Source organism: Rattus norvegicus, chromosome 1 (genome assembly GCF_036323735.1).
Source record: "Rattus norvegicus strain BN/NHsdMcwi chromosome 1, GRCr8, whole genome shotgun sequence".
In the NCBI taxonomy this organism is placed as follows: domain Eukaryota; kingdom Metazoa; phylum Chordata; class Mammalia; order Rodentia; family Muridae; genus Rattus; species Rattus norvegicus.
In genome coordinates, this window is record NC_086019.1 from 92987852 (window position 1) to 93001522 (window position 13671).

The 13671-nt window shown below is 53.0% G+C and overlaps 1 protein-coding gene across 2 annotated transcripts in view; it reads right to left on the reverse strand.

Moving 5' to 3' along the window:
• Positions 1-13671, reverse strand: part of Pak4 (p21 (RAC1) activated kinase 4) — a 39285-nt gene that overhangs the window by 10415 nt on the left and 15199 nt on the right. The window contains exons 1-2 of one of the 2 annotated variants that reach the window (XM_063283327.1): positions 7328-7585; positions 762-834 (exon numbers count right to left, since the gene is read on the reverse strand). The gene's annotated coding sequence lies outside the window, so the exon portion shown is untranslated. 2 annotated transcript variants of the gene reach the window in all.

Consider the following 13671-nt stretch of genomic DNA (forward strand, 5'->3'; position numbering starts at 1 on the left):
CCTCTTCTGACCTTCAAGGACATTAGCAACACATGTGGTGCCCAGACACATATGCAGGCAAAACACTCATACACAAACTTTAAGACTATTAGGGCTGGAGAGATGACTCAGTGGCTAAGAGCACTGACTGCTCTTCCAGAGGTCCTGAGTTCAATTCCCAGCAACCACATGGTGGCTCACAACCATCTGTAATGGGATCTGATGCCCTCTTCTGGTGTGTCTGAAGACAGCTACTTATATACAAAAAATAATTAAATATTTAAAAATAAAGACTATTAATAATTTTTAAAAAGTAAATTAAAAATAATCAACATCTGTAACAACAGCAACAACAAAAAAATCAACAGATGAGCCCAGCCAGGAGCACAGGCTGAGTAGCTGCAATCCCAGCTCCTGAGGAGGCAGGAGCATGGCAAGTTCAAAGCGTTCCCCGGATAGAGTGGATTCAGGCTATTCTGAATAGTCAGTGTGGTGAAACTGTCACAAAATAAAATGATAAAAAGGTCTGGGGCTACAGCTCAGCAGCAGAGCACATACAGCAGGTGGGAGGCCCTGGGGTCCATCCCAGCTCAAGGACAAGGTGATGGTGGCACCTCACAGAGACTCAAGCAACGACAGACACTAGGCAGCTTTGCAACAACTCTTCTGCCTCTCACTACCTGGGTCCTGGGTGATCGAGGGACTGAGACCCTCCCTGCCTTGGACCAGCCCCTTCTGCCCAGGAGACTGGCCCTGTGGGAAGAGCCTGGAGTCATACAGACCTGGTCTGAAGTGGCTGGGCTAGAAACACCCTTGTGTGGGTGACGTCTCCTCCTGAGGCTTTGAGTTACTCATCTGTAAGACAGGAAAAAAGATCCATCAGTCATTCCATCACTAACACCCACTGTACTCTGGCTGACAGTGGGACATGATGACAACCCAGACAGCCTGTGACCCACTAAGGTCTACATGGGGCAGATGTCCCTAGTTAGTGACAGTGAACACTGGTAGGGACTGGGCCCACAAAGTGCTACCCAGCCATGGAGGGATGGCAGGTGTGCTAAGGGGAGGCTTCCTTCAGGAGGCCCAGAGGACCAAAGGGTACCAGAGGACTTTCATCGTCATTCCAACTGCCTCTCCAGTACTGGCAGAGCGCTGGGCAGGCACAGAACCAGCACCCAGCCCCAGAGACACTCAGCTGGGGAAGTGGCTACAGACAAGTGTCCAGGGCCCAGCCAGGTCTCCTCATCTCCAGGCATGGCTCTCTTTCTTGGGAGTCACTGGCTCAGTCTACTAGAAGAACATTAGTGGGCAGCCAGCCAGGGAAACCGGTTTGGCAGCCGAGCCAAGTGAGAGGCAGGTGGGGACGCAGCAGCCAACCTGTCTCAACTGGTCCCAAGGGGCCTGCAGGCGGCCAGCCCCAGGCCTGGACAGGGCTTTCCCAGCTGGTCTAGTTTCTTTGCTTGACCCAGGTCCAGGGGTTCTGGCTGAGGGCTGGGACAGCTGGGGCAGAAGTGGCACCTCTGGCTTCTAGCCTCCTGCCTCAGAACCAGCAGCAGCATGCACCCTTCCCTCCAGCCTTTCCTGCTGCCTGTCCCAGCACCTTGGCCTCTGCACCAGGCTCCCCAGCCCTCCTTGGCACAAGGCCTGTCTCTACAACTCCAACAGTGCCACACCTCATGCTGCCCGGTGCAGTGTGGAGTCTGGTGCGGCGACCTGTGGCTCCCCGTCCTCCGTGTCTAGCTTGCTATTCACCCTGAACTCTTGGCTCTACTCTCAGTTCCCACCTCCCATACCCAGGTAGCCCCAAGACAGCTCCCAGCTTCAGCAGAATAGGGAGTGGTGGTGCTCACTAAATGTAGGGAGGCGCTCAGGATAGCAAAGGCAGGAGAGCATTTAGCAGTATCTTCCCATGTTCCCTACACAGACCCCGACCCCACCCAGAATCCCCACGCCACCTTGCATACTGCAGCCACTTGTGACCCTGCAGGAGAAGGGGCGGAAGGGCACACCTCCGGATATTTGCCTGGGCCACCCCTTTCCTCTGGGCAGCATATGGAGGGAAGGACAAACAGAGGAACTGGTCATGTTTATAATGACCTGGTGTAGGCCCCACCCAGGTTCTTTTGGGCATCTTGTGGCTGGGATGGGTCTCCCAGGCCAGCTCAGAATTTCAGAGCCCTGCAGCCCAGACCTCACACCCTAGCTGACAGCTAGCTACCACTACATGCCCTGATTTATCTATCTGTGAAGACCCAGCCCACAGCTCATGCCAGGAAGCTCAATGTGTGACCCTGGGGAAAGAGCTCTGCTTATGCCTCAGTTTCCTCTTGTGAGGAGACTTCCAGCAGCTTTTACAAGGAGTCACAGAGAACACAAAACAAGCAAGGCACTGAAGGCCTGGCTCAGAGCCAACTCTTACTGACGCTTAGGCAATAAATCCTCAATGCTAGTCACATGACAACAGTAGCCAGCAGGAATGTGCCCCTACTGTGTGCCACCTCTCTTTGAATCACTTTACCCTGGATCTCTCAGTCTTTGCTCCTGACCTAGCAGAGGGCTACTGTGAGCCCCATGGCTTAAGTAAGGAAAAGGAGGCACAGTGAGGTCCCCTCACTTGCCCATGAGCAAAGCCTGAACAAACATTAGCATAAGCCACTCTCCCAGGGCCTGTGGCCTCTGCTCCTGGTGCAGATCCTGCCAGTGGTGCTTAGCCCTGTGCCATATGCCTACAATGGAGGCTCCTTATCCCATCAGTGGAGATTGAGACTCCAGAGAGAAAGCCAGTCAGAGGTTGCCAGGGTTTGAACGAGGAAGGTGAGCACAACAGGCTGGGCTCTTACTTGCCTGCGCCATGTAGGGCTAGTCTGGGCTACCATGCTGCTTCTACCTGCCCGGCCCCAGACCTCACCTTTCCTCTCCTGGGCCGGCACTGCAGAGGTTGGCCTTCACCTCCTACCCAGCCTGCCGCAGTCTCATGGGAAAGGGGTTTCCTGGAGCCCCTCCCAGGGCCTCTGGTGAGACAGCTGGTCACAGGAAAGATGCCTGAAAACCTGTCCCTGCCACCGAATGTACTAACACACGCACCACGAAGGAATCTGTGGCCCTGGGAACCCCAGAGCAGGGGCCATTCTGGGCCAGTGCTGGGGAAAAGAGGGACGGGTGGAGTAGGATGGCAGGCAGCCCCTCCAGTCAAGGACTCACACTGAGAACTACCAGGCTTTAAAATGCTTATTTCTGGTTTTGTTTTAATCTCTGAATTCTTCAAACTGTGGGACACAGTTTTCCAGTCACCCCTGTGCCCCTTGCTCTGCTCTCAACCGAGAGGCAGATTCGTCCACTCCCATGCTCCTGAAGGAATAAAGCCGCCAGCTCCAAGAAAGCCCTCCCTGTGTCAGTGTCCCCCTTGTTTTCCAGGACTGAGCTGACAACAGAGGGGTCAGGCTCCTGCATCCTTAAGCCCATACCCATTCCGCCCCCAGTTAGCTCTGACTGTCAAGCCACCCCCCCACCCCCCACCTACACCATGTAAATGAGTCCCTCTCTCCCCTGGCTTCCTGATGGGACAGGCTCCCACTTCTTCCAGGGAGTCTTCCTAGATGGCCCCATCTTCCTTATCAGACACTGCCCAATCACAAGTGACTGGTCGTAGCCACTGGGCCTTCACCTCCTTATCCATTTTAGTGACAACTGAGGTGGAGCCTGTCTGGCCCACAGCTCTGCAGAGCTGTTGCAGGATTCTCACTGGGTAAAGATGACTGTCATTAAACCAAATCTACCCAGGGTCTGCAGGGCAGACTTAAGTCTTGAGAGGAAATAGAGGCAAAGCAGGTAGGAACTGTCAGTGCAGTCCTTCAGCACATGAGGCCTTGTCCGAAGAGGCCCTGTGCTCTGGAAGAGGCAGCCGGAGGTAAGAAGCGTCAGGGTTGAGGGTGCTGAGGCAGGCACTTGCTGGATGTAGCCAAGAAGGCCTGGCAGCTACATCAAAGAGGTGAGGGGACAGTGGGGCAGTTCGGGTGGCAGGGTCTAGGCAGGGGAGGAACAGGGACAAGGAACCAGGGAGAAGGCTGTGACAACCCAACAGGAGATAATGTGGACAGGACCCCCAGGGGCTGTGGCATGGGTAGAGTAGGCAGGCTCTGCTTGGTCCAAAAACCAAGGTGGCAAGATGGCGCCAGGGCACGGAATGTGAACTCTGCAGGCTCGGCTTGCCTGGCAGAGTTTATTCCAGCACCTGGCTGTGCCTACTAGCCTCCAGTACATCCACTCGAAAGAGCTTAGCACCCCCACCCCCAACACACAGCATGACAGACAGGTCAGCCTGACTAAAGCTGTCAGCCTGACCCTGGTGGCTCACACAGCTGGAGCTCTGGCAGGCACGTGCCAGGCACATACGCTGGTCTACCATGGGTTCCCCACACAGATCAAGGTGGGTGGAGAATCCTCTTCCTTCCTGTTTTCCAAACCGAGAAACTGAGGCCCACAAAAGTGAAATCACTGCTCAGGGACACCTAGTGCTAGGTCACAAACCCACTCTGTCCCACAAAGGTCTTGTAACACCCCATCAGTATACTGCTTCTCACTGGCCTGTGCTCCAGTCGAGGCCTCCATTCCATAGGAAGGACCTTTGGGACAGGAGCAGGAGGCAGAGGCAACTGTTGACAATACCACACCTAAAAGCAGAGAAGCTGCCATGGAGAGGGAATGTTAAATGAGCTACTACCCATGTGACTCCAATGGACACCACACGGCTGACCTGCTATTGACCTGCATATCTTACATACCTGCCACCCCCGCCCCACCACCGGCTAGCTGACATCCAAAGTGGGACTTCAATACCTGTCCCAGCTTTGTACCTACAAAGCCTTCTGCTCAGAACTGCAGCTTATTTCTTAACATTCAAGTCTTAGTGTCTTGAAGAGACAGCCAGGCAATGGTAACACACGCCTTTAAATCTTAGCACTCAGGAGGCAGAGGCAGACAGAACTCAAGTTTGAAGCCAGCCTGGTCTACAGAGTGAGTTCCAGGACAGCCAGGGCTACACAGAGAAACCCTGTCTCAAAAAACAAATCAATCAAACAAACAAACAAATAAACAAACTCACTCAAGAGAGGCCACCTTGATACCTAACAGAATATGGGGCACAACTTTCTACTTCCCCATGACCCTTATCACTCCCAGTCACCATATTCCTTTTGACTGTAGGCCCCTTCCTCTGAGCGCCTCACCCCCAAAATGGTTCTCTAGCACCTTGAGACGGGGTCTGGCACACATAGATCTGGGTAGTGAGACTAATCTTGCCACAGTGATGAGTCTGAACCATGATGCATAGGGAAGGAGGTAGGGCAAACAGGATTTCCCAGAGCCTCTCTGTCCCAAGCTGCCTGGACATCACTCAAGACACCTAGGAATCCAGGCAAGAAGCTTGGTGTGTCTTAACCAGAACCAAGGGCATCTCCCTTGGTCCTCACACTACAAGGAGGCACACCTATCTAAGCCATGCCTTGAAGGGAAACCTGAGGACAGCTTCTTACTGGAGCCACAGGTAAGAGCCTAAACTCTGGCAATAAGTGTCCACAAAAGGGACAGCCCCACAAAATGATGGATGACTAAGAGATAGTGCTCTGGTGCTGGGAAGTTGGAGACAAGTAGGAAGCCATTATAACTGTGCTCTCTTCATCCTGGCCAGAGGCTGTCTGGGTGGTCTTCTATGGACATCTTCCTGCTAGAAGCACAGCCCCATTTGCATAGGGGCTGTCTCTCTTGGCCACTCACTGCCCAATATGGGGCTATCCCAGTACAGGGGCTCTGTCGGCCTATGAGTAGACTGTCCAGATCCAGGTGCCGACTCAGTCATTCTAGCTGCACGTCCATGGACAAGTCATCTAACCTCTCTGGATCTCAGTGTTCTATCTGCAAACTACAGACTGTGGCAGTCCCTACCTGCTGGGAATATTTAGACAACACAAGTAAGGCATGTAGAACAGGGCTGGCACGGGGCTCCTGCAGCTGCTGGTGTTACCATCCCTGCTGCTGCTGCTGCTGCTGCTGCATCAGAGACACTAAGGACACCAATGCCACACTGGTCACAGTGCCCCCAGTATGTGCATGTGCTAGTGTCCCTTCCCCAGGGTTAGGATGGGGAATGTGTATGCCCAGCTGTGAGCACCATGGGTGGGAAGGGTGAACTGCAGAGGAAGGCTGACCGAGAAGCTGCCCAGCCAGCTATTGCCTCTGAGCTGGCAGGCGCAGGCATGTGCTCGTGCCCAGAGTGCCCAGGGTGGGATGGCTGCCACAGAGAACCTAAGAGTATAGGTGAACTGTGAGGGCTGGAGACATTGCTTTACGCTTCATTTGATCCTCCCTTCCCTGAATCCCTGCAGGAAGGACAGGCAGAAAGGAGGCTCCTGTCCACCGCCCTGCCATGCCACAGCACTCTGCACCTCACACACGGGCCACACAGCCCTGCATGCCATGCAGCCAGTGATAACTATTAGTACAACAGACAGTCGTGTCACAGACCCTGCAACAGTGACCCAAACAGGCCCACAGACAGATGGATTTACTGGATGTCAAGATAACAGTTACCCTGACTAGCTGGACTCACAGTCGCCCACCCTCTCTCTCTTCCAGCCTCCTAAGCGAATGGCAGCTGTCCTGGGGGTGTGAGCTGGGAGGCGGTGGTTGGGCCAGTGCTTACTGTGCAGCATGGTGAGGTAACCTCAGAGCTGAGCCCCTGCCCCTCAAACACAGGTTCCATAGCCTAGTGGAGGAAGCTTGGGAGGCACCAGAGAGAATTCATGGAAGGAGCTTGTAGGCCCAGGCTCAGCAAGTGGAAGGACTGGGGACCCTTGAGCACCCCACCGTGAACCCCTCTGAAATATGATGTCTCCCTACCCCAAAGAGGCAGTGGGAGTGCTCCCTAAAGATACCCACAGTCATATTACAAGAGCTGGGATACACAATAGGCCCCAGCATCTCTGCAGGCACAAGAGGACATGTGTACACACAATCCTTGCCTTACAACTGCCAGACCTGCTGAAGGATGTGCTGAGGACTACAACCCAAGCTACGAAGTTAGACCCGAGGCCCCCACAACCACAGGCATGGGCACAGCAAGCAATGAGTTCCTAACGCCAATACCAGGCCACTCAGAGCCACCAGGCAGCTGTTGGCACAGAGGCTTGTGCTCAGACAACTCCCCAGGAGCCTGCAACCTCACACATGGGAACAAGAATCACTCCACCCCTGAACTCAAGAAAGGTGTGGCCCATCCCACATATTCACACTGGCTCCAGTGGCCAGTCCCACCCTCTCCTAGAGGGCCGGTCATAGGCAGCCTGCTTACCTATACCATACTCTTCTGACTTCCTGGGCCATCTCTCCAAGGGCAAATGGTAGCCAGATCTCCCAGTGCAGGGGAGGACAGGGACAGGCTTCAGGGCACCCTGAGACTGATCAGCTGGCTGTGCACCCAAAGCTAACAGTGGTGGAGACACAGCCTAGCCTAGCCGTGGTAAGAGCTCAGCTGGGGCTGTGGCTCCTACCCACAGAGGGCGAGAAGCAGGGAGGCGGGAGGTGGGGCTAGAGCTAGTAGGCCCATAGCTGTGGGACAGAGGGAGGGTTGGCAGAGACCCCAGCCATAGCCTGGTCTCAGCAGGACTTGCCTCTGTACAACAGGCACACCCATCTTACTAACTCCCCCTCCACACACACACTGAATAACAGAGGCCCAGGAAATCAGGGCTTAGCTAGACTGCACCCCAGAGGGTGGCTTCTGGGCCAGTGGGTTGGAGATGATAGGGGAGGAGCAGAGTATAAGACAGTGCCTCCAGAGACCTCAGGGTGGGCTGGGTGGGTAATCTGAGATGGGGTGTGGATCCCATTCCCTTCCCTCCCTTGGGCTTGGGTTATTGCAGTGGTACAGCAAGGAGTGGAAAGTGGAGATACGGATGACGGGAGGGGATAGTGTAGAGCTGGGACCAATGTGTGCCACACCAACCTCGCTGCGGTGAGCCGCTCACCCTGAAGGGGACGCCCAGCACAGGGCAGCCACTTTAGCAGGCCTCTTTTACAGCAGCAGAGCCAAAAAGTCCAGAGAGGTTGTGTAACTGGCTTAAGGACTCCCCCGATGTCCGTGCCCTTACCTAGCTGCTCTGAATGAGGCAGTGCTGCTCAGAGTCTCCATTCGGAACAAGTTACTCTGGAAGGGGCGTCTCCCCTCCCTCTGCTCCTCATCTGTTCTGAAAAGCCCAGCTGGCTGCAATCCCTGAGCAGAGGTGTCCTGTGCAATCTCTCAGTGTCTCTCAGTGTGAGGATCTGTCCAGGCAGCCTCTCAGGCTCTATCTTGTCTTTCTGGGGCCAAAAGCATGTGAGGTCCAACCAGAGCCTGCCTCCTGTACCTGCCCAGGAAGCATTTCCTACCAGCCCAGGCGTCCACACATGACCTCTGGGCCTGGCAGTTATGATCTCGTCTCCTACTGTCTGTAGCTCCCGAATCATACAAGAGGACTCTGTGGTAGGTAATCTGATCAAAAATAGCCCTGTCTGAGAGAAGGCCTAGAAGGCTCTGGTCCAATGAGCAAAGGGCCCAGGTTGTGGAGCCCACGAGGGCTTGTGGTCCCTGTAAAGACAGTGAGGACAACCAACAAGTAGTCAGTGCCACTGTCCCCCTCTTTCCCACTCCTTCCCCACTGCAGAACAAGGCCTGGGAGACACCAAATTCCCAGGTCTCTAGTTACCACCTACCTGTGGGGGCAGGGTACCTAGGAAGCAGCCACCCAGAGACTAGCCAGATAGGCCACCTCCCCAAACCAGACCAGCAAGTTTGAGCTCTGGTGGGGGAGGTGGCGCAGCCTGACCAGCTCTGGTCAGCTCCAGGAAACAGGTCCAAGAGGAGGAGTGCTGTGCTGAGTGGGTGACTCACTAATCATGGTTTGTCACAAAGGAGCTTGTCTATCTCTTTCCTTCTCATCTCTGCCCGAGTTTCTAGGATACAGTCACATGGTACCAATGCCAAAAGATACCAAAGGGTAAACAGAGGCAGGATATGCACACCTCACTGCCCTTGTTATTATCCTTTGGAGAGAGAGACTCACGTGTTCTGCGAATATGCCTGCACACTTTAAAGAACCATATATAATGCAGCATGTTACATACACAGCACCTTGTCCTACTCTGAAGCGTGCCCTGCTACACGGCACTTGGGACAGAGGACGTCAGCAGCACATACTGGGGACCCAGTAAGTACTCTCATGGATACAACATAAGAAAAATGCTAGCCCATGAGCCAGTGCAGTTACTAGACACGGGAAACAGGACCTTCACTGTGACCTCCTGGGCCCCTAGAAGGACAGCTTGTGAGCTGATGGCCTGAACTGCATGGGGGTGGGCGGGCCTCAGTAACAGAACTGAGGAGCCATGATGATAAAGCACAACTGTCTGGATAGGAGTCAGCTCTGAGACTTTGTCCAAGGTGGCAAAACAGAGAGGAAGAGCAAAGGATGATGGTCCAAGAGTCAGGAGGATCACCACAAGTTCAAGGCCTGCCTGGGCAACAGTGAGTTCAAGATCATCCTGGGCAACTAGGTGAGACCCTATCTCAATATCAAAGTAGCCAGATGTGGTGGTTCACTTTGTTAGCTGAGGCAGCAGGATTGCCATGTGAGGTCTCTCCAGGACAAAAGCAAATGCCAAGCCAGCCAGTGCACATAGCAAGACCTTATTTCACACCCCCATGACAATGTAAACGGATGCAGCCTAACAGTAGAGCGCACGCTTAGACTCCAGTGCGGGGCTGGGGCTGTGCACTGACGCTCAGCCTTCCTAGTACACACAAGGCCCTGTGTCCAATCCCTAGTAAAGGAGAAGGACCAGGAGCTTTGAGAGTGCAGAGAAAGGATGGCACCATCTGTCTCCTCTCCTGGAGGGGGGCAAGAAAGGTTTTCCCTTTATAGTAACGGTTCTGCTGTAATATTAGTGAGGCAATTTTCAGCATGCATCCTAGCATCGAGTCAGTTTTAAAGGAAAAGACTATGCATGCATGTTTAGATGTAGAGCTTACAATTCTCACCATGCCTCATTTTGCAGACTGCTGGCCCTCCCTTTAGGTGGCCTCCTTAAGGGCTGTGGTGACCTGAGCCAGCCCCATGGGGCCCGGGTGGTAGTTTTGTCTTTTGCTCTCATAGGCAATGCAGAGGCAAAGCAGGCATCTTACAAGTGTTGCCAGCATGTCTGTGGGCAATGCAAGTGGCCCTGCACTAGGGCTGTCCTGCTCCCAGCACCTCAGCAAGCCCAGGGCTGCCATCCCTCACTTGCAGCATCAGTGGGTCCATCTCTGCTCTATGCAGCATAGCAGAGCTCTGCCAGCTCACTGCTCAGTTCAGCCTGGTTTTCATCTGCACTTTCTACTTCTATCCACCGAGCATCCTCTCATGCTTATAGAAGCTGATGGAATGAATGTTCTCTTCCACTAAGTGTCTATTCAATACCTTTGCCTGTGTTTCTGCTGGGTCGGGCGGACCTTTGTAAAGCTAATCTGACCGTGTCCCTTTCTGTTGAAAACCAGCTGGGGCCTCACAGCTACAGCCATCTCCCCACCAGGAGCCCCAGGCCATGGTCACCGCTGCCCTCATTTCCATCGCTCTCACCCAGTTGCAATCACCTGCCATAGCCACATGCAGCTTCCTTCCCCGGACTCGGTCCTCAGCAAGAGGTCACCATGTGTCCACCAGATGCCCCATGGGCCTTCTGATCAGACATCACACAAATGAAACTTAGAATTTCAGCTGACAGGCCAGGCGGAGGGGCAGCAAGGGCAGGGTCTAAGGGGAGGACAAAGTAGTGGAGGCAGGCCATGAGAGACCACAGGGAGCTGTGGCAGGCTTCCTGGGACAGGTACACACTTAAGGTGGTAACTCTGCTTGGGGGAAGGCAGGATCCAGAGGACCAGAATGGGTGCGGAGAAAAGCAATTAGAATGGAGCATGGGCCAGCCAGCTAAGGATGGTAGCCAGGACAGCGGGGGCTACAGATGGGACAGCCAAGATTTCATCTACTAAGAAAAGCAACATTAGGGAGATGGCTCAGTTGATAAAGTGTCTGTTATGTAAGTATGAAGACCTGAGGCGTTTAGATCCTAGTACCCATGTGAAAAGCTTTGCATAGTAGCATGTGTCTGTAATCCCAGCGCTGGGAAGGTGGGGACAGGCTGATACTTGAAGCTCACTAGCCAGTGGGTCTTGCCAAATTGGTGAGATACAGATTCAGTGAGATCCAGCCTCAACAACGTGGAGAGTGCCTGAGGAAATCAACCTCTGGCCTCCGCATGAATGCACATACACGAGTGTACACACGAGTGTACACACGCGCACGCGAGCGCGCACACACACACACACACACACACACACACTGTGATAAGTAGGATCCTGAGGAGATAAGGTCAAGGGAGGTGGCAAGGATCTTGGAAAAGTCCAGAATCTCAGGCTAAGGCCCATGGGGGAACAGAAAGAGTGGGAGGCGCTCTCCACTTGACATTGAAGCCTGCCACACACTTAGAGATGGAGACAGTAAGCTTAACAGTGAGAGCAAATCAGTGGAGCGCGGAGAACCCAGGAACAGGCTCCCACCAATATGACTTTCATTCTTTAGGGATTTATTTTTATTTTATGCATGAGTGTTTGCCCATATATATGCCTGTGGACTTGTGTGTGTGCAGTGCCCACAGAGGCCAGAAGAGGGCACTGGATCTCCTGGGACTGCAGTTAGACAGTTGTGAGCTGGGTGCTAGGACCCAAACCCAGGACCTCTGCAACAGCAGTCAGTGCTCTTAACCTCTGGGCTACCTCTCCAGCCCAGTATGGTGGTGTATGCTTGTAAGGTACCCAGGAGGCAAAACAAGAGATATCATGGTAAGTTCAGTGACTTCCAGTTTTGCCAGGGACACATATGAAATCTCAGAAAACCAAAGAGATTCTAAAAAAAGAGGCCAGTGATTTGCTCCCCACTGTGTAGAAGGTACACAATGTCTATCTTTTTCACTTAGAAGTGAGCAGCCCCATGTCGTTAAACACTGAGTGCTGTATAACCGCAGCACTCTCTTCCCCCAGCCTTTAGCCAACAAAAGGCCATCGCTCCTTCCCTGTCCCAACCCCACCCCAACCCCATAACCTCTTCTACTTTCTGCCCCTTTGTGCTATTCTAGGCCCTGTGCACAGATGGGATTGCACAATCACCCTTCCTTATGCCTGGCTTTTTTCCACTAAGCGCAAAGCTTTTAAGGTCCAGCCACACAATAGCATCTATCAAGGCTTCATCCCTTTCTATGGTTGAATAATATGCCATTATGTGTACCTGCTGGTTTTCTCTCCATTCTTGGGGGCCGCAGGGTTGTTTCCACTTTCTGGCTGCTGTGAAGAACACTGCACAGAACTGGATGTGTAAACATTGCTCCAGTCCCTGCTCCCAGGTTTTTGTCTTTGATGATTTATTGTTGTTTTCTCTAAACAGCCCTGACTGTCCTGGAACTCACTATGTAGATGGGGCTGGCCTTGAACTCACAGAGATTCACCTGCCTCTGCCTCCCAAGTGCTGGGATTAAAGATGCCACCCTATCTGGCCTGCTTTCATTTCTTCAATGTGTCCCTGGGAGGGCAGTGGCAGGTCACATGCACAGTTCACGCTCGGTGTTTAACCTTATAAGAGGAGGGCGAGCTGTCCCTCAGTCTTGCCTGTGATAAATGAAGGTCCATGTCTTCTACCTACCTGGCACCTTCATTACTCTCCTCACCACACCCACACCCCACCAGGGTTGGTCTCACGTCACAGCCCAGGCCAGCTTGGCAAAGATCCTCCTGCCTCTGCCTTCTGAGAGTCAGGACTGCGGGCCTGAGCCAGCACGCCTAGCTATTCTTCTGTTTGTTTGGGAAAGGACATCTTGGTAAGCATGGGGTGATGGCAGACTGCGGTAACTGGGAAAGTCAATTGAAGGCACCATCTTCATAAAAGGTGCTGGACCAACTGACTTCCCCTAAACACACAAAAGGAACCTTGACAGAAACCATACTGAACACAAGTTACAAAGGATCGTGTTCTTAAAACTTCCAGAAAGCATAACCTAGGTGAAGACAGCCTGGATTATAGACTGAGTTTACAACCGGCCAGGGCAGCTTAGGGTTAGTAACACTAAGAGGCCCAGAGATCCTTGCCTAACGAATGCAGGGCCCCGAGTCCATCCCCAGCTCTACACACATGAAGAAAGCCTCCAGAGCTCAGCTCAGCGTTCTCAGACTGCACACCAAAGGCACAAGCTATAAAAAGGAATGAATGTAGGGACCTCACCAAAATTTAAGACTTTCCCCATTAAGAGCACTGGCTGCTCTATCAGAGGACCCAAGTTCAGTTCCTAGTACCTACACAGGGGCTCGACAGCAACTGGAATTCTAATCCACGGAACTCTTTTGGAAGTTGCAAGCACTAGGCACACACATGTGCATATACATACATGCACACATACATGCAAGGCAAAACACCCATACACATACAAATAAATAAAATACTTGAAAATAAAGTTTTGTTTTGCTTAAAGAAGACTTTACTCTGCCAAAGTCCATGTGAGGAGGATAAAAAGATAAGCCAGCGGTGTGGCTCTGTGGTAGAGTGCTTGCCTAGCACACCAAGAGGCCCGAGCTTCAGT